This window comes from Triturus cristatus, chromosome 8, assembly GCF_964204655.1.
Source record: "Triturus cristatus chromosome 8, aTriCri1.1, whole genome shotgun sequence".
Taxonomy (NCBI): domain Eukaryota; kingdom Metazoa; phylum Chordata; class Amphibia; order Caudata; family Salamandridae; genus Triturus; species Triturus cristatus.
In genome coordinates this window covers 1272873200-1272889449 of record NC_140591.1, presented here as the reverse complement: position 1 = coordinate 1272889449, position 16250 = coordinate 1272873200, and positions in this window count along the sequence as shown.

The window sequence follows — 16250 nt, the reverse complement described above, 5'->3', positions numbered from 1 at the left end:
TACCCCCCCTCCCTGCCCCTCCCCCGCGCCGCACCACTGCCCGCAGCACTCCCTCCAGGAGCCGCCACTGCACAAACATAGAAGGCAAGGGACTCTGGCGGATGCTATCTCGTCTCGGAGGTGCACATTTGACACATTTTAGTCCTATGTTGCTCCTAAAGAGTCACTTCTTCCCAATCCTTATACATAATACTGTTCCTTGCGTTCCCTCTGTCACTGATGAAGCAAATCTCCTGCAGTGGCAAATGGTGAGTGGGGCTGGGCGTGTGTTGCCAGTGCCAGAGAGATCTGTAACTTGCTCTCCAGGAGAATGCATGTAATCTTTTGAAAGAGCAGCGGGAGGTGCTGACCGCCAGCGCACTGGAATGTGATCCGCAGCTCTAGCAGGAGCCAATGTGGCTCAGATTCAAACTCCTGAATTCATCCACCTCGACAGTATTACTGAGAGTACCATTTGCACACATAAAGGTTACTGGGGGAGAGGCGAGGCAGCACACAGTAGGTGGCATACAAAAATCACCTCTTAATTTTTATTTATTCTTTAGTTATGCTAATGAGGCATTTCTCTGCGAAGGGAATCCTTTGTTTCAAAGGGGACGAAAGGAAGGCTACTGATCTCTTATAGTGGTGCAATGTAGGATCAGCCTTAGTGGCTTACAACAGCTGGCCAAGAGGGTGCTACACTGTTAGGGACACAGACAGTCTACCCCACACTGACGACGTGCAGTTATTGGGGATTGACAGGAGGTTGAGCCGACATTAAGACTTGAACCCGGTTCCCCAGGTCCAAAGTTGGTAACTCTGGCCCTAGCGCATTCCAAGTCAACAGCAATCTAAGGCCCGCAGAGATCAATGGACAATATAGCCAGCTGATGCAGACTGCGCCCCGCACCCAGCTGACTTATGAAGACAACAAGCATTCATCTTCAAATAATTCAACACAATGCCACACAATTAAGTGCCACGCAATTCTACAGCACACCACATAATTCCACTACACAAACCATTTCAACATCTCATAATTCTGCACCACACAATTTAACTCCACATTATTCCACTACATGCCACATAATGACAATCCATCAAAATCGACTCCACAAATTTCCACTCTCCTCCATGCCACATAATTCCACTTCACATAATATCACTCCATGCAACATAATTCAATTACACTCCACTCAGCACAATTCAACACCAGATAATTCCACTACAAATAATTCCACTCCAAACTACATAATTATAGTTCATGCCACATAATTACACTCCACATATATCCATTCAGCTCCAAAACACATATTTACACAGGACAAAATTCAACTCTGCAACGTGCCCCATATTTACATTCTACATAATTCCACAGCATGCCACACAATTCCACACAATGCAACACCACACAATTCCATACCACACAACATAATTGCACTCCACTTCATACCACATAATTACACTCCACATAAATCTACTCTATTCCACATAGCACACTCCACATAAATACACTCCACACCATGGCACATAATTCCGCTCTACATAATTTCATTCAGTACCACACCATTCCACACAACACAATTCAACTCCACACAATTCCATTCCACTGCAGAAAATTCCACTCCACAAGACATAATTCCACTTCAAACCACATACATCCAATCCACACCACACAATTCCACATCATGCCACATAAATCAACATCATACCACATAATTCCACACAATAAATACCACTCCATGACACACAATACCACTACACATAAGTCCACTAAACCTAATGCCACATAATTACTATCCAGATAATTCCATTGCACACACATGCACTCATCCAGCATTTCTTATATTTGTTCACTTCAGGTCTTTCAGCACAGTTTCTGTATCATAACTTTAAAAAACATCCAAACTGCAAACACACACAGCCCTCCTCTTCTCTCGGTGTCTTCTGCGTACCCAAGCCCAGCCTCTTCATGTGTCTATGACCTTCTCTCCACTTCATTTTCTCTTTCTCATACACTCTTTCTACTACTCTATCTAGAGTTCATTCACCACTTCATACACAAACTACCTATCACTCTCAATCTTACTTTCAGTCTATTTTATACAGCTCTCACCCCTGTCTGTTCACCATGCCACATAGTTCCAATACACAAATACACTACACACCACAAAATTCCACAACTAACAATTCCAATTCAAACCACATAATTCCACAACAAACAACATACATCATCTCCACTACAAACAAAAAAAATAAGTAAACACAATATAATTTACAACTAAAATATCTCTAACTTTCACAAATGAGAGACCGACTGCTTTGCAAATTCTTGTTTTAATAATCTCCTCTCTCTTTGCTTTCAGAGAATGAAAAGTAAAGTGAACTATGTTACAATTTTGCTGGGGTAAAGCAAGTTCACAAGGAAAGCCTGTGGGATGTCATTTTTGTAACACACAACAAAATGTAAATACCTGTATAAACAGTACACATTCAGCAGTTAAGAAACCAAAAGTGGAGCGCATTTGTTTGCAATTCCCAAGTGTGATGGAAACAAAAACAATGAATAGGATGAAAACAAATCAAGACACTTTACTTGGTGAGGCACAAATTATAAATATTCACTGGCACCCGATTTCCACACATTATCATTTGTGTACAATATAGTTTTATCGGTAAAGCTGTATGTCTGTGCAAATCTAGTGGCCATTACTATGGCAAATGTGCTGTCTGTAAATGAGAGTGTGTTGCCACCCAATGCTTTAGTTACATTAAAAAATCACCCACCTCATGTCCATTAAAGCTAGGTCGGTCGTGAAAGTTTGTCATTCCAAAAAAGTGGACCAGGGTCTAAAAAAGTTGGCAAACACAACCTTAGACGCTTCTTGTTTGTCAGGACAGTCGCTTGTTATGAAAGGTGAAATATAAGCATAATGGTAGTCTTCGTTTTTAAAGACTCTTCTAATTTTTTTAAGAAAGGCTCTGATATCTTTATGGTCTTCTCGTTTTGCAAGCATTCTTTGAGAAATATGCAGAAAAATATTACTGGTATCAATGAATCAATGAAAAAAACAGTTGTAGTGTGCCCAATTACTGAATCAAGTAGGTTAGCATGTATCTCGGAGCAGTTCTGTGCAGTTCTTTGTGATTTAGGCATAAAGCATTAAGGGCCAGATGTACAACCATTCACTTTTGCGAGTCGCAAATTGCGTCAAATAGCGACTTGCAATTTTCGACTTGCAAAAGTGAATGTACAACAGTGTCTCAGACACTGTTTGCGATTCCCAATGGGGTCGCAAATTGCATGCCTCAATAATATTGATGAGGCAAGCGCAATTTGCGACCCCATTGGGAATGACTATCACTCTCAGGGATGGTGGCCTGCCGGGGTCAGCAGATCACCATGTCTGTGACAGCTTTTTAAATAAAGCAGTTTTTTTTAAATGCTTTAAAATAAAAAATATTGAAACTTTTCAGTTTAATTTTTTAAGGACAGGCAGTGGTCCCTGGGACCACTGTCTGCTCTTAAAAAATATTTTCACAAACACTCACAAAGTGGAAGGGATCCCCAGAGGACCCCTTCCCATTTGTGAGTGGTTTACTACCTACTTGAAGTAGGTGGAAAACTGTGAGTGTTTTGCAGCTGCAAATGTGGTCGCAAACCAATAGTACATTGCATTGAGACTCGCTATTAGGAAAGGACTCCCCTTCCTAATAGCGAGAGTCGCAAACACTATTTTGTGAGTCAGTGACTCGCAAAATAGCATTTATACATGCCAGGACCCTTTTTTGCAGTTGCAAACGGGCCGATCTCCCGTTTGCAACCGCAAAAAACGTTCGTACATCTGGCCCTAGATAAGGTACATTTCTGAATTGGGAAGCAGTTCAAGATTATAGATGAGCTAAAATCCAAGCACATCTGTTTAATCCCAGAATTTAATGAGTGGCTTCCTTTATGTACTCTGGTTGTTCAGTAATGTTTGAGGCCAATATACAGTAAAGTACAGCACATGACCATGAATATGCGTTAGTTTTACGAAAGTGGCCCATGAGGAAAGAGTACATTTTTCTGGTAGATGCTCCATTTTTCTGTTGCTCCCAGTATTTCTGTTATCAGAAAGAAATGCACTGGGATCAGCACCTCCTGAGGCAGCTTGATATTGAGTTGAAATGCAGTATGCATTCTGGGTGTTCTGTCTAATACAACTTCTATGCCATTTTATCTATGTAGAATCAAGACTTTTTGGGACAAATATTTTTAGGTCAGCAATCCGGACCTCAGCGTTTCTACCGCTTGTTCACAAGTTCTTCTGCAAGATCTATTCCCACCACTGTGAATGTTCTCTGACATGGCTCATTGCTGTGGTTTCAAGGCTGTGAAAGTTCTGAAATATATCTGATGAACTTTATTTTTTTTTAATGCGTTAAGAGGTTTTCAGAAATCAAAACCAATCAATTACATAATTGCTCAGGGTCATTGGTGTTATCTATGAGTTACATGACACAGCAGTATATAAAGAAATATAATACGTCATTTCCTGGGTGGGACAGTAGGAAAAAGACATGTTAGGTTAACCTATGACCTATGTGCACTTTCAGCCACAAAGGCGGATGTAAAACTGCAGCGGTGGAAGGGATCTGTGAGAAGTTGTTCGACAAATGTGTCTAGGTGCCTCATATTGGTGGTTTCTGTAATGCCCATTATATGAATGTGGTTTTTTGATTGCCATCGTCTTGAGCATGCATTCCAGCCGCTCCAGGCACTTCGCCGTGGTTGTGGCGCCATCCTCCATGCCTGAGATGTGCTCCTCAACCCCGTCAAGCCTAGCAGTGCGTTAATCTAGGCATTTGCCCATATGATTGTCGAGGGTATTGAAGCACGTGTCACTGGAGCGAAACCCAGCTCGCAATTCAGCCATTAAAGAAGCAGTGCCACTTGCGAAGTCCAAGGCAGCATCCCTGTCCGGGGGTTCATCTGTATATGAGTGGGAGCCCTGGCGGTGAGTAGGTTTGGACTGCTCAAAGAGCAGCTTATGCTGTTTCGGGTCTCTGCAGCCCATCATAAGGGTTAGCAAGTGGAAGGATGTGCAGGAACGTGGAGTGAAGGGGGCGAAGGTTGCAGCAGTGGCAGGACGTTTAGTTGGCAGTCAGGTGACCCAAGCAAGGCAGCATGTCCAGCGAGTGCTCTAGCCGGCAGTTTCCCAGCCAAAGGGGTGCAGTGTACAGCAAACGATGACAGTGCCCCACACAGCCCACAAGGAGAAAGGAGGATGAAGCAGACCTCAGCCCAGGATGGTGGGGAGGGCTACACAAGCAGGGAGCAGATGTAGAGAGCTGGTTTATTGGCCTAGAATCTCACAGCACTGAGAGGAGGCTGCAGCAGGCGTGCTGCAATGGATGCAAGTAGGCTGCTCTGAGCTGGTGGCTGCAGGCCTTGATGCGTAGGCTGCACAGCAGGACAGGAAGTGCGGTGTCAGGAGGCTAAGGAGGGTGCGCATATCCCGTCATTGCTGGGATTACTGCAGATTAGGGCACATCCCATAGCAGGGTTCCAGTCCACTCACCAAGTCCTCCCTGGCATCCAGAGGCAACATCTCACAAGGACAGCCAAGGCGGGGATGCAACGTTGCAGTCAGGGACCATCAAGAATGTCAGCACGTACCTTTACAGGAGAGGGGAACAGTTCACAAGGGCCCCATTGAAGATCACCAGGCAGCAGATGGCAAGGGGAGTAGTCCAGGCGCCGGTGAAACACAATAGTCTCGGACCCAGGATCGCCCACAGACCCTGTTGCTGCAGGATCTCTGAAGCAGCACAGAGCTGTGCGGAACTCCCGTGGGGCTGGGGGTTTAGGAGACAAATCTGGAGACTGCAATCCACATCGCCCTGCTAGATGCAGCATGTCTAACTGTGTGGATGGTGCTGGATAGGGTAGATGGTGTGATCCTGAAGAAAAAGCTGGCCACAGCCGCCGGAGCTCCAACGTTAGGAGGCCAATTTGGAGGCCAGCATAGCCATTCTCCCATCTGATGAAATCACTAATTGTTCAACTTGACATGCAGTATTTTTAGCCAGTGGTCCCTATTAGCCATTTTTTGGTTATACTTTCAGATAAAACTATCTACAATTATGAAATAATTTATGTAAAAGCAACATTGGTCAAATTTGTGAAATGGCATTGCAATATTGTCTGTGTATGTTGGTAAGAAATTAGGTTGTTGGTTGACTGGAGTGTGAGCACCGAACAAGCAGCAACCACAGACCTCGTCAGGGTAAGGTGTGGCACAAACCAACCCTAAATTAATCGTGCTGAACCCTCTGGTAGCTTGCCACAGAGCAGTCAGGCTTAACTTAGAGGCAATGTCTAAAGTATTTGTGCAACACTTCAAACAGTAATACCATGAAAACACCACACAAAAGGGTCCCTCACCAAGTTAGAAAACTTGGACTTTCTTTAATAAATAAAACAAGACCAAAATGACAAAACCCCAATCAGTAGAATTGGAGATATTCAGATTTAGAGATTTTATACAAAAAATAGGACCGAAAAGCACAAAGCGCCAACTTTGGACATCTCGACATACCGCACCGGGACAAAGTCACAAGTTCAGGCCGACCGCGAAGAATGGGGGCCAGCTACAGGGACCCAGTTAGGCACACTGAACAGAAGTACCTTAAATCCTGGTTTGCAGAACATTGCGAGGATCGGTGTGAAAGATGCGTTTTGCAGCCAAAGTGATGTGTCGGTTCCGAGATGCCGCTAGGCTGCGATGCGAGGGCCTGTGTCATCATCAGAGATTCCCTCGACAGGGTTTGCAATGCAAAGTCCGGCATTAAAGATGCGGTGCACAGTCTGATGATGCGGCTGTTCGAAGGAGGGCCTGCGCCAAGTATACGTCATGCAGTGGTGGTTCTGATGAGGCTGCAATGGTGATGCAGGTCTTTGTGACGGGTGCAATCCACGCAGCAGTGTGGATGTTTCTGGTCTGCCCGGGTTTGGGCCATGCATTATTGGAGACACATTCATCTGCTGGATCCCCAGAGGGTGGCAGAGCCCCTTAAAACCACTTCCAAGGATCCAAGAGTGGGGTGGCACAACTTGGCAAGGTACACATACAGATGGCAGAGTCCAGGTGCAGTTGCAAGGTTGTTGTTGAAAGCATGTTAAGTCTCAGAGTCTAGCTAACTAGCCCTTGAAGTCACTCCGGGTTCAAGACATCTAGTCCAGTCCTTCTCACCCAGGGAAGAGGGTAGCAGGTCAGCAAGGCATGGCTCCAGACTAACTACTGGGGGTATGCAGCCCTTTGTGCGGAGACAGGACACAGCCTATTTAAGTGTAAGTGGAGTTGGGTCCAGCTCCTCCCTTCCATCCTACCTGTAATGGCCAATCCAGTTACACCTAAGCTCCCCATTGTGTGTGGCTGTCTAGGAGGGATACACAAAACCCAACTGTCAATTACACCCAGTCATGTGACCCAGGGAACTTTCTAAAACTGCCATTTTCAAAATAGAAATTTAAAGTCCTACATCGTCATAATTTAGGATTTTTCATTACATTTTCAGTGACACCAGACATGTACCAGCTACCTGTTCCCATTTAGTAATTACACTTATAAAGTGTAATAAGGCAACTCCAATGTTATCCTATTGGAGAGGTAGGCCTTGCAGTAGTGAAAAGTGAATCAAGAGGTTTTTCCCTACCAGGACATGTAAAACTTAAAAGCACATACCACTTTTTAAATACTCAAGGGGTGACTTACATGTATTAAAAAGGATAGTTTGGTCTTGGCAAAATTTGTATTTTGCCAGATCGACATGACAGTTACAAACTGCACACACAGGCTGCAATGGAAGGCCTGAGACATGTTTAAAGTGCTACTTAGGTGGGTGGCATAATCAGTGCTGAATGCCCACAAGTAGCATTTAATTTACTGGCCTTGGTCATTGATAGTGCCACTTTACTATGGACTTACAAGTCAATTAAATATACCAATTGGGTATAAGCCAATCTAACATGTTTAAAGGGGAGAGCACAAGCACTTTGTACTGGTTAGCAGTGGTAAAGTGCACAGAGTCCTAAGGCCAACAAAACTGAATTCAGCAAAACGTTGAGGGTAAAAGGCAACATTACTGGGGTTAGCTCTGCAGAAAGGGACAAGTCCAACATGACCCCCTCTAGCCAAAAGCCAGGGTAGACTTATCAATACCTTGATGGGCTTCCCTGCTTAGGAAATAGAACATGGACGAAGGCCCGTTATGCAGGAGCACTTGTGAGTTCTACGCTTGTCTGAACTCAGTTGGAGCCCTCTGTCTATATTCTCCTGAGCCACTGAACTAGTCCACGGGTAACTCTTCTCCTCAATTTTGGACCCCATCTGTGAAGCACCTAACCTTAACTTGCTCACATATGCATCCCAGTTGGCAGACAGTATCACCATTGCCAACAAAGTGATGTGACCCATTCCAACACTTGGATAAGAATTCTATCCCCAACCCAAGGAAAATTCTGTCCTTAAGGACGGCAATTAACAGAGGCTACTGAAGCTGTCAGTGTCAAGAGCCAGATATTAGGCCATCGAGGGCTCCCTGACCTCTGAGGTTTCTCAGAGTGAGGGAGCAACAGCCCCGGGTGTTAGACACCCTTCTTCCACTCTACTTTCTACCAGTTCAAGGGTGGTAGCCTGAGACTGGACACTCAGCCCAAGGTCTGAACCCTGAGCTTAACAGAGGACTGGGTGATTCCTTCCTCACTCTGCCCCTCAATCAGGGCTCCTGTACCCTCTGCCTGGGAGTAGCTCCCTGAGAAAACCAAACTGTCAGGGCACCTTGGGCAGGGGCCACCACCCACCAGAACCTCCCCCTTGTTTCTCAGAAAGGGCAAGGGAACCCTTTCCTCCACCCCCCCCTATTCTGGAACCTGTCTGTGTCTCCTTTGACCTCTCCCTCATTCTGCTGGGGGAATCTGAACCACCCTTTTTGGGGTCATTCTCAGGTACCTTTTTGTGGACCCTGGTGCTGAGCCAGTGGTCCGACAACTTAGCAAGCTCCCTGGGACCAATGAGCTTAGGTGTTGGCGCAGATCTGGAAAACAAAGACTGAATATGTGCTCTCTTGCAATCAAATTGTACAGCCCCTGATAATCCTTTACTTCACTGCCTTTCACCCAACCTTCCAGTGGCTTGCAAAAGGAGTCCTCACAATCCACCCAGGACTGCTGGTGCAGCTTCTGCTGTCCCTAAACTTCTGCCTATACTTCTCCACGGTAAGGCCATACCTTCTAACAATTTCTTGCTTCATGGGCGGATACTTCATCCTCCCCTTTCTACAGGGCCAGTAGGGTGTTGCTCCCCTCACTAGGGATGTGCTTCCACAGACTAGCCCCTCCAATCCCCATCAGGGATCCTGTGCATCTGTAAAGCAATGTCTTAAGCCTCGAACCACTTGTCGATGTCATCCCTCATGACAAAGTCAGGCACCAGACCTTTGGGAATATGGACCCTCTTGTCTCCAGAGGGCACTGTTATGTTATGTTATAACTTTTTTGTATAGCGCACAGATGCCGCAGCAAAGTGGCGTCCTGGCGCTGAGGAGACGGTAAAACATAACAGAGAGAGAATGCTAATCAGGATACGCTGAAGGAGCTAAGTCGTGGCAAACAGAAAAGTTTTCAGACATTTCCTGAAAGGAAGAAGGTTGGTGATAGAACGAAGCGAAGGGGGAAGGGTGTTCCAGAGTGAGGCAGCCAACACCGAAAAAGAGCGTCCACCCATTCTAGCTCTTTTGAAGCGGGGAACAACTGCCAGGTTTGATCCTGCAGAGCGAAGAGCTCTGTTAGGGAGATAAGGGGATATAGTCTGGGCAAGAATAGGAGGAGTAGACAGCTTTAGGATTTTAAAAGAGATGCAAAGTGCCTTAAATTTAATCCTCTGTTCCACCGGGAGCCAGTGCAAATTTTGGATGGTTTGACGGGCGGAACAGAAGCGCGGCAAGCCGACCAGCATCCTGGCCGCCGCGTTTTGGATGCGCTGAAGGCGAAGAAGCTCAGCTTTGTTCAGTCCCAATAGAAGTGAACTAGCATAGTCCAATCTACTTAGAACCATAGCCTGAACTATGATTTGCCTGGTTATGGGGTCAAAAAATTTAAAAATAGGTCTGAGACACTGTAAGGTGCCAAAGCAGATCCCGGCCAGTCTTTTGGTGTGGGGAATATAGGACAACTTATTGTCAAACCACACCCCAAGATTCCTGACTTCCTCAGCGGGCGTCGGGGCAGGGCCAAGCTCCGGAGGCCACCACTGGTTGCCCCAGAGGTCTGTGTTTTTTCCAAAGATTAAGACCTCGGTTTTTGAGGCATTTAGCTGCAACTTGTTATCAGACATCCATTCCATGATCCCTCGCAGAGCGACCTGAAAGGCAGCAACGTCCAACGCGGACTCACCATTCAGTGCCACCACTAACTGGGTGTCGTCGGCGTACGACACCATGGTCAGACCGTGTTTCTGGGCGACCTCTGCCAGGGGTTGGACGTATAAATTAAACAAAGTCGGGCTGAGGGCCGACCCCTGAGGGACACCTTGCAGTATGGAACGGGAGGTGGAAACAAAAGGCGGTGTAGACACCTGAAAGGATCGGTCGGTAAGAAACGACCGAAACCAATCAAGTGCAGTCAAGCCAACCCCCGCCTCAGAAAGCCGCTGAAGAAGGATGGCATGAGAGACGGTATCAAAGGCAGCGCTGAGATCTAATAGGATCAGCGCTACCGTTTGGTCTCTGTCAAGCAGCTTTCTAATTTGTTCCACTACCGCAAGGAGAGCGGTCTCAGTGCTGTGATGTGCTCGAAACCCGTTTTGAGAGGGGTCGAGGATGTTAGCTTCCAACAAATAGGAAGACAAAACATGGTTGGCATGAGATTCCGCTAACTTGGAGATCCAGGGGAGGAGAGAGATGGGACGGTAACTCTCAGGAAGAGAGGGGTCCAAGGAAGGTTTTTTCAGAATAGGTACAACGGTTGCCTGTTTCCATTTGACCGGAACACTTCCTGTTTCAAAGGATAGGTTAATGAGATCAAGGATCGCCGGGTAACAGCACTCCTCGAGCTCTTGAAATTGTATTGGGCGCAAAGGGTCCTTAGGCGAACCTGACCTGACTTTCCTAGTTAGTACTTTAAACTCCTCTGAGTTGGGGCCACGAATGGAGAGAAGTTGTGGGACGGTAGGTAGCTTGGTACTTGGCGTACACAGAGCCCGAGAATTTTGGGAAAAAGATCTATAAATTGTCTCAACTTTATCTGTAAAAAAGGTGGCTATTTTTTCACATTGGTTCAATGTAGCTTTGACAGAAGTCGCAATCTGTTTACTAGTCAGTTCCTTACAGATTTGAAAGATGATCTTGGTCGGATTTGGGCTATTTTTGATTTCCGTCGCATAGTAGGCGGCTCTAGCTTTACAAATAGCCTGATGGTAGTGCCTCGTACAGGATCTGTAAGCTTTTTTGAGCTCAACATCATACCTTTTGCGCCAGGCACGCTCCGCTTTTTTACAGGCGGATTTGAGGATTCTAAGTGAGTCCGTGTACCAGGGGCTCGAGGGACTAGATCTAATTTTAGTCCACCTGGCAGGTATGAAAGAGTCAAGAGCTGACGTAAGCCATTCACAAAAATTGTCATAACTACAGGTAATGTCAGTAGAAAAGGCAGCGCGGTGTGTCAAGAGGAACTGCTGAAATTCCTCTGATTGCAGCTTCTTCCAGGGGCGTTTAAGAACGCTTAGAGAAGAAGGTTCGAACACAGGGGACGATAAAGTGATATGACCTTGTACCAAGAAATGGTCTGTCCAGGCCATAGGTGTAGGGGCGCTAAGTAGAACATTCGGAATGTTCGTAAAAAAAGGATCGAGTATATGCCCTCCACTGTGGGTCCTTTGGTCAACCAGCTGAGTAATTTTAAGAGCCTCAAGATCAACTAGTAAAGTACTAACTGAACTGGAAAGTGGTTGATCCAAATGGAGGTTGAGGTCACCGATAATTGTAAAGTTGGCTGTCTTCAAAGCTAAAGATGCCACTACCTCAGGAAGACTAAGGCGGAAAATTCCATCAGGACCCGGAGGTCTGTAAATAAGTAATCCAGACAGCGTGAAGTGAGGAGATAAAGTAATACTGAATTGCGCACTCTCACAAGCTGCCACTGAGCTTTTCTGCCAAATGCACGGGTAGCAGGATTTTACGGCGGCTGCTATGCCACCTCCTCTAGAATTTCGATGTAGGGTATACATCGTGTACCCACTTGGTAGAGCTAAATTAATGGACGCCATAGCCTGGTCGTGTAGCCATGTCTCCGTAAGGAAGAAGACGTCTGGTTGTTCGTCTTCTAGCAGGGCAAATACTTCCATACAATGGCAGACAAGCGATCTGACATTTAAATGAAAGACCTTAAGGGAAGCACAGCTCGTGCCGTCGGTAACCACTGTTCTCGCCCTAGATGCGTGAACATTACGCAGCAGAGATTTTATTGGCTTAGGGATAGGGAGGGTGAATGCACAGCTGGGACAATGATAGGGACCACATAGAGGGTCCACGACATGATGATGATAACATACCACTGTCTGTCTCAGCTGGCGTATTTCCCTGATGGTAGTCATCCTGAGTTGTCCAGAGTAACCTGCCCTAGCCCTGCCTTAGCGCTGACGAGCGCAGACGGGCAGGACTCTGGCACGACTCAGGCGCAGTGAGAGGCGCTCCCGCTGCGCGTCACCGCTGCGCGCCTGGCGGTAGGCTAAAATAGACTTTTCCGGGCGAGTTCTCGCGATAATACGCGAGAGTTCCCTGGCCCCAATCCAAGATGGCGCTCCGATTCACCCCAGGTGCCCGTGGTCCCGGACCCGCCAAAGGCGGTGCAAATGGTCCCCAGGGGGGGTATTATGGTGCAAGAGGTAGGCCGGGGGGGGGCGCTTGCAATTTAAGATCAGTCGTTAAAAACAAGGTCGAAGCAAATTAAGCACAACAGAAATACCAAAACAGGGAATTAAAACCTATAGCAGGCTAAGCAGCGCGCGCAGGCGCTCTAAGTCCGTATGGTCACCTTCTCCAGGCTGACCACTAGCTCGCACTGCCTAAAATAGACTTTTCCGGGCGAGTTCTCGCGATAATACGCGAGAGTTCCCTGGCCCCAATCCAAGATGGCGCTCCGATTCACCCCAGGTGCCCGTGGACATGCTGCCACCATAACTACTGGACTCTGCCTGCCTGGCCTTGAGGTCCAGCTCCTTCAAGCTCAGTTCATGTGTCAGTAACAGTGTTTTCTCCTCTAATGCTCTCTCTGTCTCAGCTTTCTTGGCCTCTAAGGCCAGTTTTGTTTCCTATGCCTCCATGTTTAGCTTCCATTCTCTATTCTTAACTGGGCCATCTGCAGCCTGAACTCTCTCTCCTTCCTCCTTTCTGCCAGCTCCTCTTGGGACAGGCTGCCGGAAGATACACACCTCCCTGCTCCGGCAGGGGCTCTGCTTCAGAGGTCAAGTCATTCCCCTCAGCTGCAGGTGGCACCACAGGAAGGTCCTCTCCAGGGCCCTCCATCTCATTATCCTCTCCTGTTGCTTCAACCAATGACTGATGAGCTTTTCTCCTAGGCCCTGAGCACCCTTTGGAGCTCCACCTTTGTGGTGGTGCTCTTTGCCGGAAGTCCCCTCTCCTTGCAGAACTCCTTGAGCTGGACCAGAGTGTAAGTATCCATGTTGGCCAGCTCAAACTCCATTCTTACAAGTGTGGACTCAAGCACAAAAGTCAGAGAAAAAATTCAGAAAAATCAAAAAGGCTAGCCAAAGAGAATATAAAATGTTATTTGGTCTCAGATATAGGACGGTAGAGTACGCCAAATCACTGTATGATACTGTACAAACACAAGTACAAATTCTCACCACTGATCATCAATGTAAGAAATTGAGTTGTAGGTTCACTGGGGTGTGAGTCCTGATTAAGCAGCAACCACAATCTTTGTGAGGGTGAGGCACAAGCCAACCCTAAACTAACCTGTGCTCAACCCTCTGGAGGCTTGGCACAGAGTAGTCAGGCTTAACTTAGAGGCTATGTGTAATGTATTTGTGCAACACTTCAAACAGTAATAAACTGGCCTGTGCAGCAGAGGAGATATGTCCATTCTGCTGGATCCACAGAGGCAGGCAGAGCACCTTAAACCTATTTCCAAGAGTCCAGGGCTGGGGGTGCACCATTTGTTAGGTTAGACTCATAGATGGGAGAGTAAAGGTGCAGGTGCAAGGCTGTTGGAAGCCTGTTATGCCACTGAGGTTTCAGATCAGGAGTCCAGCCAATTAGCCCTTGGAGTCACTCTGGGTTCTGGGATCAAGAGATGCAGGTCTAGTCCTCTTCACCCAGACAAGAGGGTAGCAGGCAGCAAGTCAACACAGCAGGGCAGCAGTCCTTCAGAGCATCAGTCCAGCAGAGTGGCAGTCCTTTCAGCAGCACAGCAGTCCTTCTTCCTAGCAGAGCATTCACAGGTCCATAAGTGTACTGAAGGGTTGGTCTCTAACATCCAGTATTTATAACCAGTTGTGCCTTTGAAGTGCACGGATGCCCTGCCTTCCTAGCCCTGGCTTCAGACTAACTACAAGGGGTATTCAACCCTTTGTGTGGAGACAGGATACAACGTATTCAAGTATAAGTGGGGTTGGGTTCAGCTCCTCCCTCCCATCCTGCCAGTGATGGCCCATCCAGTCACACCTAAGCTCCCCATTGTGTGTGGCTGTCTAGGAGGAATACATAAATTCAAACTGTCAACTACACCCAGTCATGTGACCCAAAGACAGGTTGAAGGCACCAAATGGCTATGGCAAAAAATGCCAACTCTGTAAATGTGGGCTTTTTAAAATTGTAATTTAAAATCCGACTTAACCATAAGTTAGAATTTTTAATTACACTTCCCGAGACACCAGACATGAACCGGTTACCTGTTCCCATTTGGAAATTACACAGATAAAATGTGATGAGGTAACTTCAATGCTATCCTATGGGAGCGGTACGCCTTGCAGTAGTGAAAAGCGAATGTAAGAGTTTTTCCCTACCATGGTATGTAAAACATAAAAGTACTTTTTAAATACACTGCACACTGCCCTCTGGGTTGTCTATGGCCTACCCAGTGGTGACTTATATATATTAAAAAGGAATGTTTGGGGCTGGCAAAAGTTATTTTTGCCATCTCGACATGGCAGTTAAAACCTGCACACACAGGCTATAATGGCAAGCCTGAGACATGTTTAAAGTGCTACTTAGGTGGGTGCCACAATCAGTGCTGCAGGCCCACTAGTAGCATTTAATTTCCAGGCCCTGGGCACAGGTAGTGGCACTTTACTCGTACAAGTAAATTGGATATGTCAATTCAGTACAAGGCAATCTAACATGCTTAAAGGATAGAGCAAAAGCACTTTAGCACTGGTTAGTAGTGGTAAAGTGCATTGAGTCCTAGGGCCAACAAAAGTAAATTCAGCAAAAGTGGATGGTAAAGACAAAAGGTTTGGGGTGACCCTGTAGAAAATGCCAAGTCCAACAATGTTGGAATGTGAATACCTGAGTGTCAGTGATTAGTTTGGTAATGCTTAGTGCATTCAAAATTTCAAATGCCAAATTAATTTTCCATGAGATTACGCTATACGGTGAGTACACCATGGCGCTAATTAAATTGGACAAAGTTCCATGATTTAAAAATAGGTTGGGCCATTGTTTAATCCATATTTTTAATGAACGTTTTGTGTTGTTTGGTAAAAGAAAGTTGTTGCCAATGATTTTGCTTGTGTAACTAGTGTGAATCATCATTATAGATGCATGAAATGTATCTTCTACAATAATTGTTTAATAGATTGGTGGGGTATTAACATATATTTATGGTAGACTTGTAACATAATGAACATGCGTGCAGTTTTAAAAAAAATATTACTAGTGGTGCAAGAACAATGTCGTGATCTAATGTTTTTAAACTTCTTTCTTAGACAGCACGTTTCATTACCTCCTCAACTCATCTCTCATACCATTACTTACTAGATGAGGTGTTCAATAGGGGTGGGCGGAATTTGTGAAATTCACGTTCGCAAATTATTGCGAAAATGTTAAAAATCTCCGCAAACACGCGGAAATATCGCAAAGATGCAGAAGTTTTTTTCCCGCCCGTTCGCGGTATTTTCTGCGTGGTCGCGGCTCGCCAACTTACCCATGCGGTTGCTCGCGGGCACGGCCATCTTGTTTTCACTTGTCTCGCGATGCATGATCGC